The sequence below is a fragment of the Poecilia latipinna genome, unplaced genomic scaffold, assembly GCF_001443285.1.
Source record: "Poecilia latipinna isolate Pla-1442-1.1 unplaced genomic scaffold, P_latipinna-1.0 Scaffold1306, whole genome shotgun sequence".
Lineage (NCBI taxonomy): Eukaryota > Metazoa > Chordata > Actinopteri > Cyprinodontiformes > Poeciliidae > Poecilia > Poecilia latipinna.
The window spans coordinates 125,348-138,815 of NW_015113922.1; the positions used below are offsets into that span (position 1 = coordinate 125,348).

The 13,468-nt window shown below is 41.2% G+C and overlaps 1 long non-coding RNA gene across 1 annotated transcript in view; it reads right to left on the minus strand.

The window, feature by feature from the left end:
* Positions 1-6,912: 6,912 nt before the first annotated feature.
* The window catches only part of LOC106961503 (uncharacterized), an 11,308-nt gene continuing 4,752 nt past the window's right edge, over positions 6,913-13,468 (minus strand). Inside the window, exon 2 of the long non-coding RNA XR_001427783.1 lies at positions 6,913-7,216. This is a non-coding gene — a long non-coding RNA (uncharacterized LOC106961503). The remainder of the gene's footprint in view (positions 7,217-13,468) is intronic.

Genomic DNA, 13,468 nt, shown 5'->3' on the forward strand with positions numbered 1-13,468 from the left:
TATCCTTTCTATCAATTTTGTTTTCTTAAAGTATTTCAGTAAAGAACAAAAATATTCAGCAGTGGAAATTTTGTCCAAATTATCTTGTATATTGAACTGTAATTAATTGTCTTGTAAACTACATACTAATTCCCTTTCCTCAACAGAATATTTGGAACAGAACAACAAAACATGTTTTACTGTATCTTCTTGAAAACAAAAATCACATTTTCATGTTGGATGTTTTCCCATTTTAAATAAAGTACTATTTAACCCTGTATGACCAAAATGCAATCTGGATATAATAGTTTCCTTCTATCTATTTTGTCCTGTTCTCCTTATTACACCAACTTTTCTTTGAATACTGTAAAGCCACCTGTCAGTTATATCTTCTTCCCACTGTTTCTGCCATCTTACCTTAACCTCACTGCTCTTCCCTGTGCAATGCTATGGGCAGGCCCCAATCATAATAAAGAGACACTCTATTTGGTGGAGAACAATAGGTGCCTGCCATGCAGGCAGTGACTGACTTGCAGTCACTGCTCTCCCTATGCATTGCTATGAGCAGGCCCCAATAACTCAATCTCTAACAAAAGGTTTGGTCTGCTAATACAGTGATTATTTTTCAATGAATATAATGATTAACTTGAATCAGAACATATTACAATACTTAGTAGATGAACTTTCTCAATCCATCCTAAAGCTAAATGATCCCCATAATCTCTCCTGTATAAACTGAGACTCCATCAGTAATTCTTTTAAATGTTTTAATACTGAACTCTGGAACAATGAATTACACCCCATTATTGCCATTTGAGTTTTTTGAGGCATCTGTATAAACTTGGATGTGTCCGTAGTATTATTATCTAAATATGACTATGGAGCTGAAAGGTTTTCTTTTTTCCTTTTCTCCAACAAAATAAAATTAACAACACTATTAGGAAATAGAGACGGATGAACTGGTGAAAGAGGAACTGTTTGATATTTATGTGAGATAAATCAAAGTCTTTTATAACGTTTTCCCAGCCAAAATAATTCAATTTCTTATTTTCCTTTTCCCAACTAAGTTTTAAAATTTCTTGACATGGTTGATTTCCGGTGTGACTCTTTAACGCCAGTAAGTTGAAGTTAACTGTAACCTTCTGAGATGAAGTGGTATCGCTCCCATTTCTACTAATAAAGCTGACGGAATTGTTCTGATGGCACCTGTGCATAACCTCAATGCTTGATGCTAAATATTATCTAATTTTTGAGTAATGTTGCTGATGCTGACCCATCCAAAAGCTATACTGCCATAATTTAATTGAGACCTTATCAAACCTGTGTATATTGATTTCAATGCTTTTTTTTCAGCACCCACTTACTCCCCACCAAACACCTCATTACATTTAAAACTCTCTTACACTTATCCACTACTTTTTGAATATAAACTTTCCAAGTAATTTTTTCATCCAGCCATAAACCCAAAAACTTAAATTGCTTTACCCTTTCTAACTCATGATTATATTTGTGAGGATTTGGGTTTTCACTGTGTGTTTATTTTGGTTTCTGTTTCTTGTGTTGTCCTGTCACCCCCTTATTGTTCCCAGGGGTCTCGTTCCCTTGATTGCCCCCGTGTGTATTTAAGTCCACCTGCCAGCATGCCTAGGTGGGCCCCATGTGGGGAAAAGGAGGGCAGACTATATGGGTCCCATATGGGTTTGTCCGCGAGTTCCACGATGGCCCCACATGGGTTTGCCCATGTAGGGCCAGAGCCCACATGAGCCCTGCATGGGCCCTATATGGTGGTGGCCCACATGGGTTTGTCCATTTAGGGCCCATGTAGCGCCCATGTGGGCAAACCCATGTGGGGCCATTGTGGAACCCGCGGACAAACCCATATGGGACCCATATATCAGCCTTTTTTCCCCCACATGGGTCCCACCTAGGCATGCTGGCTGTTGTCTCTGTCTCTTGTCGGCTCCTTGTATTATGTCATAGCTGTGTCGTTGTCGTGTTATCGCTGTATCACTGGAGTATCTGTTCCAGGAGGCAGAGTGAGGGCGGTGCTGGCAGAATCTTTACTACCCAGGCCTGTCAACTCCCTGCTTCCCAGCGCCGACCCAGCTCCGTCCGCTCCAGATCCCGCTCCCACCTCCACTCCGACCTCCTCTCCTGCCTCGGCTCCCATTCCCACTCCAGCCTGAGCTCCAGTCTGCGCTCCAGCCTCCGTTCTCTCCGCCGTCCCCAAGACCAGCACCACCTTCAGTTGCTGCTGGCAGCCTGCCTCTCGCCGCTGCAGCAGCCTCTCCACCGTCGTCGGGATCAGAACCACCTCCAGCCGAAGCTCCGGCCATGTCCTTCGCTCCTGCCACCGCACCAGTCTGGCCTCCAGCTGCCGCCGCCAGTCCGGCCTTCAGCTGCCGCTATCAGCCTACCGTCAGCCACTGTCCCCGTGGTTATGGGTTTCCAGGCGGCTAGACTGGCACCTGGCCGACAAGCGGCACGGCTGGCGGCATGACCCGCCCAGGTGAGTGGTACAGGTCTTGTGCGAAATTCTGTTCCCCTGTGAAAATCTGTTCCTTCTGGGTCGGGAGCGCGCATTGCAACCAGAGAGACGGATCCGGCGGATCTGACCATTTTCACGGCGCTTCTGATCGATTTCTCGGTAAAACCGAGATTAAAACATTCATTTTAATCGGCAGCTGTTTTAAAAAGAAGCAATAACAAAATTGTAAAATAAATAAATAAACGAGGTCTTGTGTGGAGATCTTCTTACGCTGTTTTGTGTTTTAAACGCCAAGAGAATCGGTCTTTGTCCAACTTTTGTCACTTAAACCTGACAAATAAGTCAGGTTTAAGTGGAACAAACACAGGTTTAAGTCACCAAACACAGGTTTCCAACACGTAGTGTGTATTTAGAATTTTTCATTGCTGATATAAGAGGATGGAAACTGGATGATAGCAGGGCACCAAACATTAAGACTTTCTGAAAAGAAGAGAGACTTTCTGGTAAATCTCATTCTAATGTAAATATGACAAATAACTGGATTAAGGAAATTTCTAGTATACCGCATGCTATCACACATAACAATTTTTAAGAATTTGAAAACAGTTGCTCTTTATTTCCCAAAGTTGTGGGGGGAGGAGAGGAGAGACTGGATATTTCAGCTGCCTGAAATAATCTGTTCCCCCTCCATGAAATGGAAACAAATTAATTTACCTGCAAGTCTTTAACTGTGTTTATTTCATCAACAATAAATCATGTAAGTTTGAAAACACTTGTTCTTTATTTGACAAAGTTATGAGGGGGAAGGCAAATAGCCACCTGAAATAATCCGTTCCCCCTTCATAACATGGGAACAAATTAATTTACCAACAATTCTTTAGCTGTGCTTATTCCTCTCTTCAACAACAAATCCTGTTAATTTGGTAGTGTTTGTGATAGGTATTTTCTCAAACCTACATAAAAAAGAAAGAGCCACAGACAACGTATATGAGTTTTCAACCAAACTTCTGCAGAAGGAGAAGACACAGTAAACTGCTTCTCCAAGCCTCTCACCATGTGTTCTGAAAACCTTCAGTTGTTTGTCTCTTTTATTAGCAAGAAGGGTGTGAAAAGGAATGGAGGGGGTGAAACCCCACATCCTATCTTCACAGTAGGATGTGAATTCAGAAACAAAGAAGGGGGACACAGAAACTTAATTAATGTCATTCCTAAGTGAGTAGCCATGTTTTGTACTACCTGATTTACAAAATGTGGCCCATTGTCACTGTAAATAGTTTGTGGAATACCATATTTTGGAATAATAGTTTTGCAAATAGCCTTAGCTACCGTCAAAGCATTTGCATGCTTTGCTGGGACTATTTCAACCCATTTAGAAAAAGCATCAATCATCACCAAACAATATTTATATGGTCCACTTTGTGTGAGTTCAAAAAAGTCCATATGCATTGTTTGAAATGGATAAGAGGGTTTTGGGAACCTGCCTCATTTTGGCCTTATGTTTCCCTGAGGATTGTATTTCACACAGACTGGACATGCAGTACAAAAAATTTTTAGATAAGAATTTAATCCATATGTGGTCAAATGCTGTTGTATTATGGTTTCCATCCCCCCTGTTGACACATGGCAGCGCCCATGTGTCACAATCGCTGCTGCTTTAAATAAAGACTTAGGGAGAACTGGTTTATCATTTACCTCAAAAATTTTCTCATCGTTCATTGTCACACCCTTAGTTATCCACATCCGTTTTTCTGCCTGTGGTGCGTTGTCCTGCATGTCTTTTAACACTGTTTTGTCTATCATTTGTTGTTCTTCAGTCTGCGCTGAGAAGGTTCCTTTCCCATGCTTCCCTGCTGCAGCTTCTTTAGCTATTTTATCAGCTAGTCTGTTTCCATTTGAAACTTCATCTTTCCCTTTTGTGTGAGCTGAGCATTTACATACTGCCAGTTTGGCTGGGAGTTGTATTGCTTGCAAAAGATTTTTAAGCAAGGATGCATGGGTGACTGGTTTCCCTGTAGAGGTTATCAAATTCATCAAAGTGTACTCTTTCTAAATAAAAAGGACCATCCTGAAATTAAACCAAAATCTCAAATCCTATAATTCACTATTTCTTTGTAAATTTAACAATAATCAATTAATCAAACCTAGATTACAGGTTTTAAATTTTAGTATAGAAAATATTGCTTTAATTCACAATCATCAGTTTGGAGTAACTAATTACATCCACTAGGGTGGCTTAAGATATCAAAATTTCCCTTAACTGTGCATTTTGGACCAGCTGACAATATATATATTTTTAAATTAAATGATTAATAATTTGATCAGTTACTCAATTCCTGAGTACAGTTTGTTTATTCTCATAATCACACATCTAATCACATCTGCACAAGAGCGACACAAACAGAAACATAAAACAGATTTGTAGTCAGTTCAAATTTGATCAGTTGTAAACTTTCAGTCTGTCCTTTTTGTTTTCTTTGCTGCTTCTTGTTGATCAAATTTTAGTTGGTGTGATTTAGTGGCATAAGTCTGTTAGTTCTTTGCTGAACTTTTAGTGCTTGCATGTTTTGTTTTCCTTCAAAGTTTCCCATCCTATGGCTCGTGGACCCTAAGAGGATCCTTAGCAATGGTCCTCTGTTAAGGACTGAATTAACGGGTAGAAAGTGGAAGATTTTATCTAACATTGTACCTAAAAGCCTTTGAGATGTTCTTTTCTAGCTAGATAATTCCTATATGCTAGTAAGTAAGCAATCAAGTCTTCATTACAGTGGCAGTGTGTATATCACAGCAGTGTGTGTATAACTTATCTCGTATGTCTTCTTTCTGTCTCGCTTCCCCCTCCTGCTGCTGGCGTCGCTGCAGCTGGTCCTCCTTCCGTCTCTCCTCCAGCTCCTTGTCAGTCCAACTGGCTCTGGTGTTGGATTTTTGAGTTATCCAGACCATCCCTTAGCCAATGTCCAGGTTGTCCACCAATGAAACAAATGTCAAACAGTTCGGTTTGCTGTCTTCTTCTCTGAAACACATTATCTTTTCCTTCTCCACACTGATGCCAAAGACTAAACCAGCAGAGGTTGTAAGAGCTCAATTGCATCCAAACACAGGGATGTATTTTCAGTCCAAATGTCCAGCAGGACACCATACAGTAGTCTGCTGCTTGGCAGTTCCCAGATGTCCAAGAATTAGGATCATCAGACACTTCAGTGCCTTCAGTGCCCAAGTGGTGGAAATCTTCCTGGTCTGTTTTGTCTTCTTTATTTTCTGGATCTTCTTGATCGCTGTCATTGGCTGGTGATGAGGGAATGGACATCATCATAGCAGGACAAGTTTGAGTTGAGGTCAGAGGTCAGACGCACCACAGCGAGGCTCAGACAGAGGAACAGGAAAGAAGCAAATAGGAGTAGGTTAGGGTTTGTCTGTCTTTCTGTGTTTTATTTTATTTTTTTTTTCATAAATATTTATATAACTTTTCTCTCTTGTGATCGTATAGTTTTAGCCACTTATTACCCAACATTTTAAGAAGTCATAAATCATTTCCTTATTTAAACACATATAAACATGAAACATGTTAGAGCCTGTAGTCTCTTTTATCCTGTACAATATTAAACTTCATAGTGTAGAATGTAAGTTTATGTTAACTTTGACTGAGTTAACATCTCACCAGAGAACAATGGATTTCTCTAAATCTGTTGATCTCAGTGCTGAAATCTGTGAAGCCAGCGGGCAGCCCTCCTCTCAAGGCCTAAGACAGACATGAGGCTGGATAATGTCCAGGTCGGTACCTTACTCTGACTGCTGACCCTCCAGATATTCAGCCCAAAGGATCCTGGCACCAAGTTGGTGTTGTAATAATCAACACATTAAAACGTTGTTCTCTAAGAAGAATGCTTTATTAATTTTTTTCTTAGATTTTACTTTATTTTTATATTTTATCTCTTTTAAATTTGAATTCTTTCTGTAGTTGCTTTCAACCATGTTTTAGCACATTTTATCTCCTCCTTTTTCTTTGTTTTCCTCTTTCCCATCATTTTTTTTGTACTCTGCGATTTAGCTTAAAATGGCTTGATATTTTGTGCTCCCTCAAAGAAAGTGCCGTAAATCAGCGCTTCTCTAGTGTTGAATTCTAATTCTGTGGACAGAAAGTTTTACTCTCAGAGAGTTGAGCACCATTCACACTTGCACACACACACACACACACACCCTGCCAATGCGAGGATCTTCCCTTACGGGGCACCTCATCCAGAGGGGGACTCTAAATTACCCCTCCTTCCTTTTCCCTGCCAACACGAGAATCTCTATAAAGAGATATCCTCATCCAGAGAGGGGCTCTAAAATACCTCTCTTTCCTTTCCCTGCCTACGCGAGGATCTCTGTAAAGAGATATCCTCATCCAGAGAGGGGCTCTAAAATACCTCTCCTTCCCTGGGACTCAACCACAATTTAGGGACTCAAACCCGAATAGCGCTTTTCCACTCATGTTTCTGTTGGTTCGTTTTGTCTGTTCGGATCTCGTCAATCCGTCATTGGCAGACAAAGTCGGACCTACGTCGCTGGCCCAGCGAAGAATTCACTTCCCAGGACTTTGTTTGCAGGTCCTGTTGACTCTGGCCGTGCACAGTTTCAGCGCGCCATTCTTCGTCTGTCAGCGAACGGAAATGTCGAGAATCCGGGTCACGGCACCAATTGATAGGTATTTTCTCAAACCTACATAAAAAAGAAAGAACCACAGACAATGTATATGAGTTTTCAACCAAACTTCTGCAGAAGGAGAAGACACAGTGAACTGCTTCTCCAAGCCGCTCACCATGTGTTCTGAAAACCTTCAGTTGTTTGTCTCTTTTATTAGCAAGAAGGGTGTGAAAAGGAATGGAGAGGGTGAAACCCCACATCCTATCACAGTAGGATGTGAATTCAGAAACAAAGAAGGGGGACACAGAAACTTAATTAACACACAGATAGGTTTACAGCTCAGGAGTATCCCAGGAAGATCTAAGTCACCATCTGTAAAAACATGCTTGAGATTAATGTAAGAATGATTGTGTCTCCACAGTTTCAACAAATTTGAACACTAAACCTCTAAATAGAAAAGCAACTAGTAACATTAAATTACAAATGTAAGGATGATAAACATAATTCTAACAGTTTGCTCTTTATTTTCCAAAGAGGGAAACCATATATTTCAACCACCTGAAATAATCTGTTCCCCCTTCATAACATGGGAAATAATTAATTTACCAACAAGTCTTTAACTCTACTTATTCCTCTTGTCATCAACAAAAATTCCTGTGACCAGCAAGTCTTTAAATGTGTTAATTCCTCTCTTCATCATCATTTCAGGTGGGTAAAATAATTGGTTCCCCCCTAATAACTCTGGCAAATATTGATTAAATATTACATTTACAGGATTTGTTGTTCATGAAAAGAAGATTAAACACAGTGAAGGACTTGCAGGTAAAACAGTTTTTCCCATATTATAAGGAGGGGAACAGATTATTTCAGTCAGCTAAAATATGTGGTTTCCCCCAAGTAACTTTGGCAACTAAGAAGTAAATGTAACCAAAATCACAGGATTTGTTGTTGAAGAGAGGAATAAGCACAGTTAAATACTTGCTGGTAATTTAAATTGTTCCTATGAAATGGAGGGGGAACCGATCATTTCAGACAGCTAAAATATTTGGTGGCATTCCTAACTGACCATTTTTCTTTGTGTTGGAAGAAAGACTGCTCTAAATCATAAATGCGTCTTATTTAAAGTAAACCTGTTAGGATTGACCTTTGTCAGCCTCAAAAGAACCCATTAGCTTGAAATTGCAATTGAGATTGACTGCGCTTGTGCATTGTCAGGGAGCGCTGAGGAAGATGTAGGTGTGTGTCGCCTGGCAGACGGCTGCGGGAACTGCGCTAGAGTGTCGGCAGTGGTGAAAGAGTGGCGGTGCTGGAACCCCCGTGGTTGCCAATAGGCCTTCAGCGAGCTTCACTGTGACGGCCTCCAACGCCGCTTGCGGCTTTAATATGTTATTGTTTTTCATCGTATAATTGTGTGAATAAATGAAAATAAATGGAGCTTTGTGATTCATGAGGCTTCTTCATTCCAATTTGGTAATATACAACACTTCCAGACTGAAGTAAGCATCTCAATAAGCTGCTCCACACATTAACATGGCAGTGGAAATGTAAAAGAAGTTTAAGTTTTGTCTGATGAAACCTCCGTCCATTTGGCTCCAGGATTGAGTCAGTGCACCTTTGTGTATTGGAAAAGATGAAACTAGTCACATGCATGTGCAATATACAATATGTCTAGCTTGATCAATAGTCAAGCTAGACATCAATAATTAATTATTTTATAAAAGTAGCCACCCTCATTATAAGCAAACACACATACCCACCCCATACACACAGATATATCCGTTATGCACAACTTCACACACAAACACATGCCTGCACAAACCATTTATACTCAAGTTCTCTCTTAAACAAAACTGCTCTTCATTAAAGAACTCCTAACCTCTCCACGCAGAGATAAAGGGTAATTACGTGGCTATCGCCTATTCAGATGTCTCATTTTTCTGAGCGCACGGACCGCAGATAAGGTTGCTTAATTAACTTAAGTGGTTCTGTTCCATCACCTCTGAAATAGTCGCCCTCAAACTGCTGATGGGAGAGCAGAGGAGGGCTCCATTATGCAGCCATTTTCAATTATTGCTACTGTCTCATCTACTCAGTTTCACAGTGAAAGTTTGTTCATGGGATACTTCTCAGTTGTGTGAAGTAGATCAAGGCAAAACAGGGTTATAAACTGATATAGTATTAGTATTGTTTCGTAAGGTATGACCTCAAAAATTTGTCTGTGTCTTATCCATCCATCCATCCATTTTCTTCCGCTTATCCGGGATCGGGTCGCGGGGGCAGCAGCTTCAGAAGGGAGGCCCAGACTTCCCTCTCCCCAGCCACTTCTTCCAGCTCCTCCGGGGGAACCCCAAGGCGTTCCCAGGCCAGCCGAGAGACATAGTCCCTCCAGCGTGTCCTGGGTCTTCCCCAGGGCCTCCTCCCGGTGGGACGTGCCCGGAACACCTCACCAGGGAGGCGTCCAGGATGCCCGAGGTGGCTCGGGCATCCTGACCAGATGCCCGAGCCACCTCAACTGGCTCCTCCCGACGTAGAGGAGCAGCGGCTCTACTCTGAGTCCCTCCCGGATGACCAAGCTTCTCACCCTATCTCTAAGGGAGAGCCCAGCCACCCTGCGGAAGAAACCCATTTCGGCCGCTTGTATCCGGGACCTCGTTCTTTCGGTCATGACCCAAAGCTCATGACCATAGATGAGGGTAGGAACGTAAATCGACCAGTAAATCGAGAGCTTCGCTTTTTGACTCAGCTCTCTCTTCACCACGACAGACCGGTACAGCTCCCGCTTCACAGCAGACGCTGCCCCAATCCGCCTGTCGATCTCCCACTCCCCTCTTCCCTCATTCGTGAACAAGATCCCCAGATACTTAAACTCCTCCACTTCAGGCAGGACGACCCCCCTGACCCGGAGAAGGCACTCTACCCTTTTCCGGCTCAAGACCATGGCCTCGGATTTGGAGGCACTGAGCCTCATCCCAGCCGCTTCACACTCGGCCGCGAACCGCTCCAGTGAGAGCCGCAGATCACGTTCCGATGAAGCCAAAAGGACCACATCATCCGCAAAAAGCAGAGATGCGATCCTAAGATCCTGTGTCTTATTGATGGTCGTAAAACTCAAAAACCACATTCCAGATTTTATCCCAGCATAAGTTGTGATCACTTTCAGTAGAAAGTTTAGAAAACTTTGTCATGAAGTGGGGTTTTGTTGATGAGGACCAGAGGTGAAAGTAGTTTTAAATTCTTGGGGGTACTATGACAAAAGAACATAACTTCTTCTTTGTGTGCTTTGGAGTTTCTGTGATGTTTAATTTTTTTGTGAAGCGATAAAAGCTGGGTAGCTCTTGAATTGGTACCAAATAAAGCTATATTTTCCTCAGCCTCTTGACTGGCAATGTTGACATGTTAAGATGCCATGAGACCTAAATCCTGAACATCCTGGCATGGAGTACATCCCGGTTTTCCATGTCTGGCATATAACCATTCATTTTAGCTTTTAAACTGGTTCTATTGATCCTGTGTCCAGACAGAGGGATAATCAGAAGGCCTAGCATCATGACCTGTTTGTTCTGAAGATCCTGCAGTCTCCACTTCATCTTTCTAACATGATGCCTCCTCACCCACTACTGCAGGTGTTATGTTTTGCCCTGATTGGTGCTCTGCTGCTTTAAAGCTACCATGCATGCAGCAGTGTGGAGGCTTTTCCCTCTTCCTCATCAGAACCCTGTTTGGTTTTGTTTGTATCTTTTGGTTGGGTTTTGTTAGGTTTGTTTTGCATTTGCTTATTTTTGGTTAGCTATGGGTTTTGCATTAATCTATTTTGATTTCTCATTTCAGGTATTCCTTTTTCAAGTTTTATTTCTTTAGTATAATCCAATAAATTCAATTTTCATTTAATCAGAAAATCCTTGTGTGGTCTCCTTTAATGTTACCCCACCAAACGAGCCTGGTGGATGTAACACTCAACACACCCCACTCCTCCTTCCATTCAGGTTTTCTGCCACTGTTTTTCAACGTATGTCATCTTCCTGTATCCTTTGGATCGACTCTATCCAACCCTATAACTACTTCCAACAAGTTTTTTCCTTTTCATCCACCGACTCCCATTTGTCCATGTGATGATGATAATGTATGGGTCCAACTTTGTTGTCACACTTGACTAGTGTATGTTTTTATGGAGGTGTGTGCATTAATGTGTGTTTTCTCTCCTGGGCAGCTGGTGAATTACTGCAGAGGTTAGAGTGAGGACGACGGTAGTGTATCAAGTTAGAAACATACTGATCAAACTCTGGTAGACAAAAGTGGGATAAACAAGTTTCTCTAAGTCATGTCAGTAATATTGCTAATAATTAGATCCATAAGGTTTGTAATTATGTAAAAATATCAGCAACTTTTTAACATACATACTGTGATTTTTAAGATCATCATACAACTATTGCAGAGGTTCCCAAACTGTCATTGCAGGGGCGGCGCGGGAAGCCGTCTGGTTGAAAAAAAAAAAAAAAAAAAAACATGAACACTGTATGCGCTGGGTTTTTACCTTAGAATGGCCACCTCTCTGTTATTCCTATGTCAATTTGATACAGTAGAGGCTTCCACACTTCCCATATTTGTGTCCTCTGTCACTTTTATCAGCAGTTAAAACTGTTTAATCTGTTGTTAACGTGTTGTAACCTGTTTTTCTGAGCCGCCTTTAAACGCAACATGAGCGCTACGACGCTCGCGCTGGGTTTACACCTGTGAAGGAGACCTGCTGCTGCTGTGCGGAGCTACGTAGGTTTGTGTTAGAATCACGGCAGCAAACCAGCAAAACGCAAAGAACTTTTCACAGTTTTTCCCTTCAAACTAACCGACTGAGTTGAGTAAAGCTGTTGGATGCAGGTAATGTTAGCTAAAAGATGACTAGCTAATATCAATACAGAACCTTAAGCTTAACAAGTACCTTGTAGGCTATGATGTTGGTGTCTATTTTCAGCTATGTACATTCATTTTGCCCCCAAAAAAGTTGATGCCCCCCCTCCCGTCACACGCGTCGTTTCAACCAGACAGCCATTTGTAATCCATGGGGGGGGCGCAGAAAATGTTTGGAAACCACCGGGGGGGCACAGAAGAAAAAGTTTGGGAACCACTGGCATAAAGGTTTAGAAAATATATATCAATGTGTGACTGCCTTTAATATGACAATTTTTAGTGGAATAGCAAGAAGTAGTTTTGGTTGATTAATTAACCATTGTTCCATTCATTTTTGCATTTTGTACTGTAGCCTACAACAAGTAATGTCCTGAATTATTTGTGGAAATTCTGACCTTACCTTGTGTAATTCTTGGTCTTGAACAGTTGTCTTGGTCTCAGAAGAACCCATTTTGACTCCATCAGTGGCTTTTGTTCATAATTAAATTTTTTTTTTTTTTTTTTTTTTACTGTTTTTTATTTAAACATGTCTTTTTGAAATTTTTAATGCTGTGTCTTCCACAAGTCAGTATGTAACATAAAGCAGGGCCTCATCCAGGATATTTTTCTTATGACGTGTTATTTCTCTGCTTTGTGACAAATTTTTGTTTGGTTTGAAGAATCAGCCCTGGAAACTCCATGTGATATTGGTGGGTGTGTTGCAAACCCACCAAAGTATTCATAATGGACCTAATCTTGCTTAATCAATATTACCTGTTCAAGCTGAACGTGTCTGGTCATGTTCCTTTGCTGAAGAACATCCTTCAGCAAAAAATGTTTTACTAAAGGACATCCTTAAGAAGACAAAAAGTCAGTGTAGCCTTGTTGACGCTAAACTAAATGAATTCACAGATTGTCCATTTCGCTGAGATAAAGCGTTTTTGGCATCTTGATTGCTGAAACATAAGCTTTAGAACTGATTCCAGTTTAAAACAACTAGATCTACTGATTCTCAGCTTTTCAGAGATGTCACAAATATAACAAAGCTGAAAATTGAATGTCGAGATGCGAATTCACAGAAAGTCAAATTTTCATCTCTTTCGCTGAGAGAAAGCTTTTTTGGAATCTTGCTTGCTGATCACTTGAAACATAAGATTCAGACCTGATTCCAATTTAAAACAGCCAGATCTAGTGCTGCTCAGCATTTCGGAGCTGTCCAACAACTAACAAGGCTGAAAATTGAATGTAGAGCTGCGAATTCACAGATAAAACATTTTTCACTTCTTTCGCTGAGATCAAGCTTTTTGGACTCTTCCTGATCACTTGAAATATAAAATTTAGACCTGATTCCAGTTTAATACAGCCAGATCTAGTGCTGCTCAGCATTTCGGAGCTGTCCAACAACTAACAAGGCTGAAAATTGAATGTAGAGCTGCGAATTCACAGATAAAACATTTTTCACTTCTTTCGCTGAGATCAAGCTTTTTGGACTCTTCC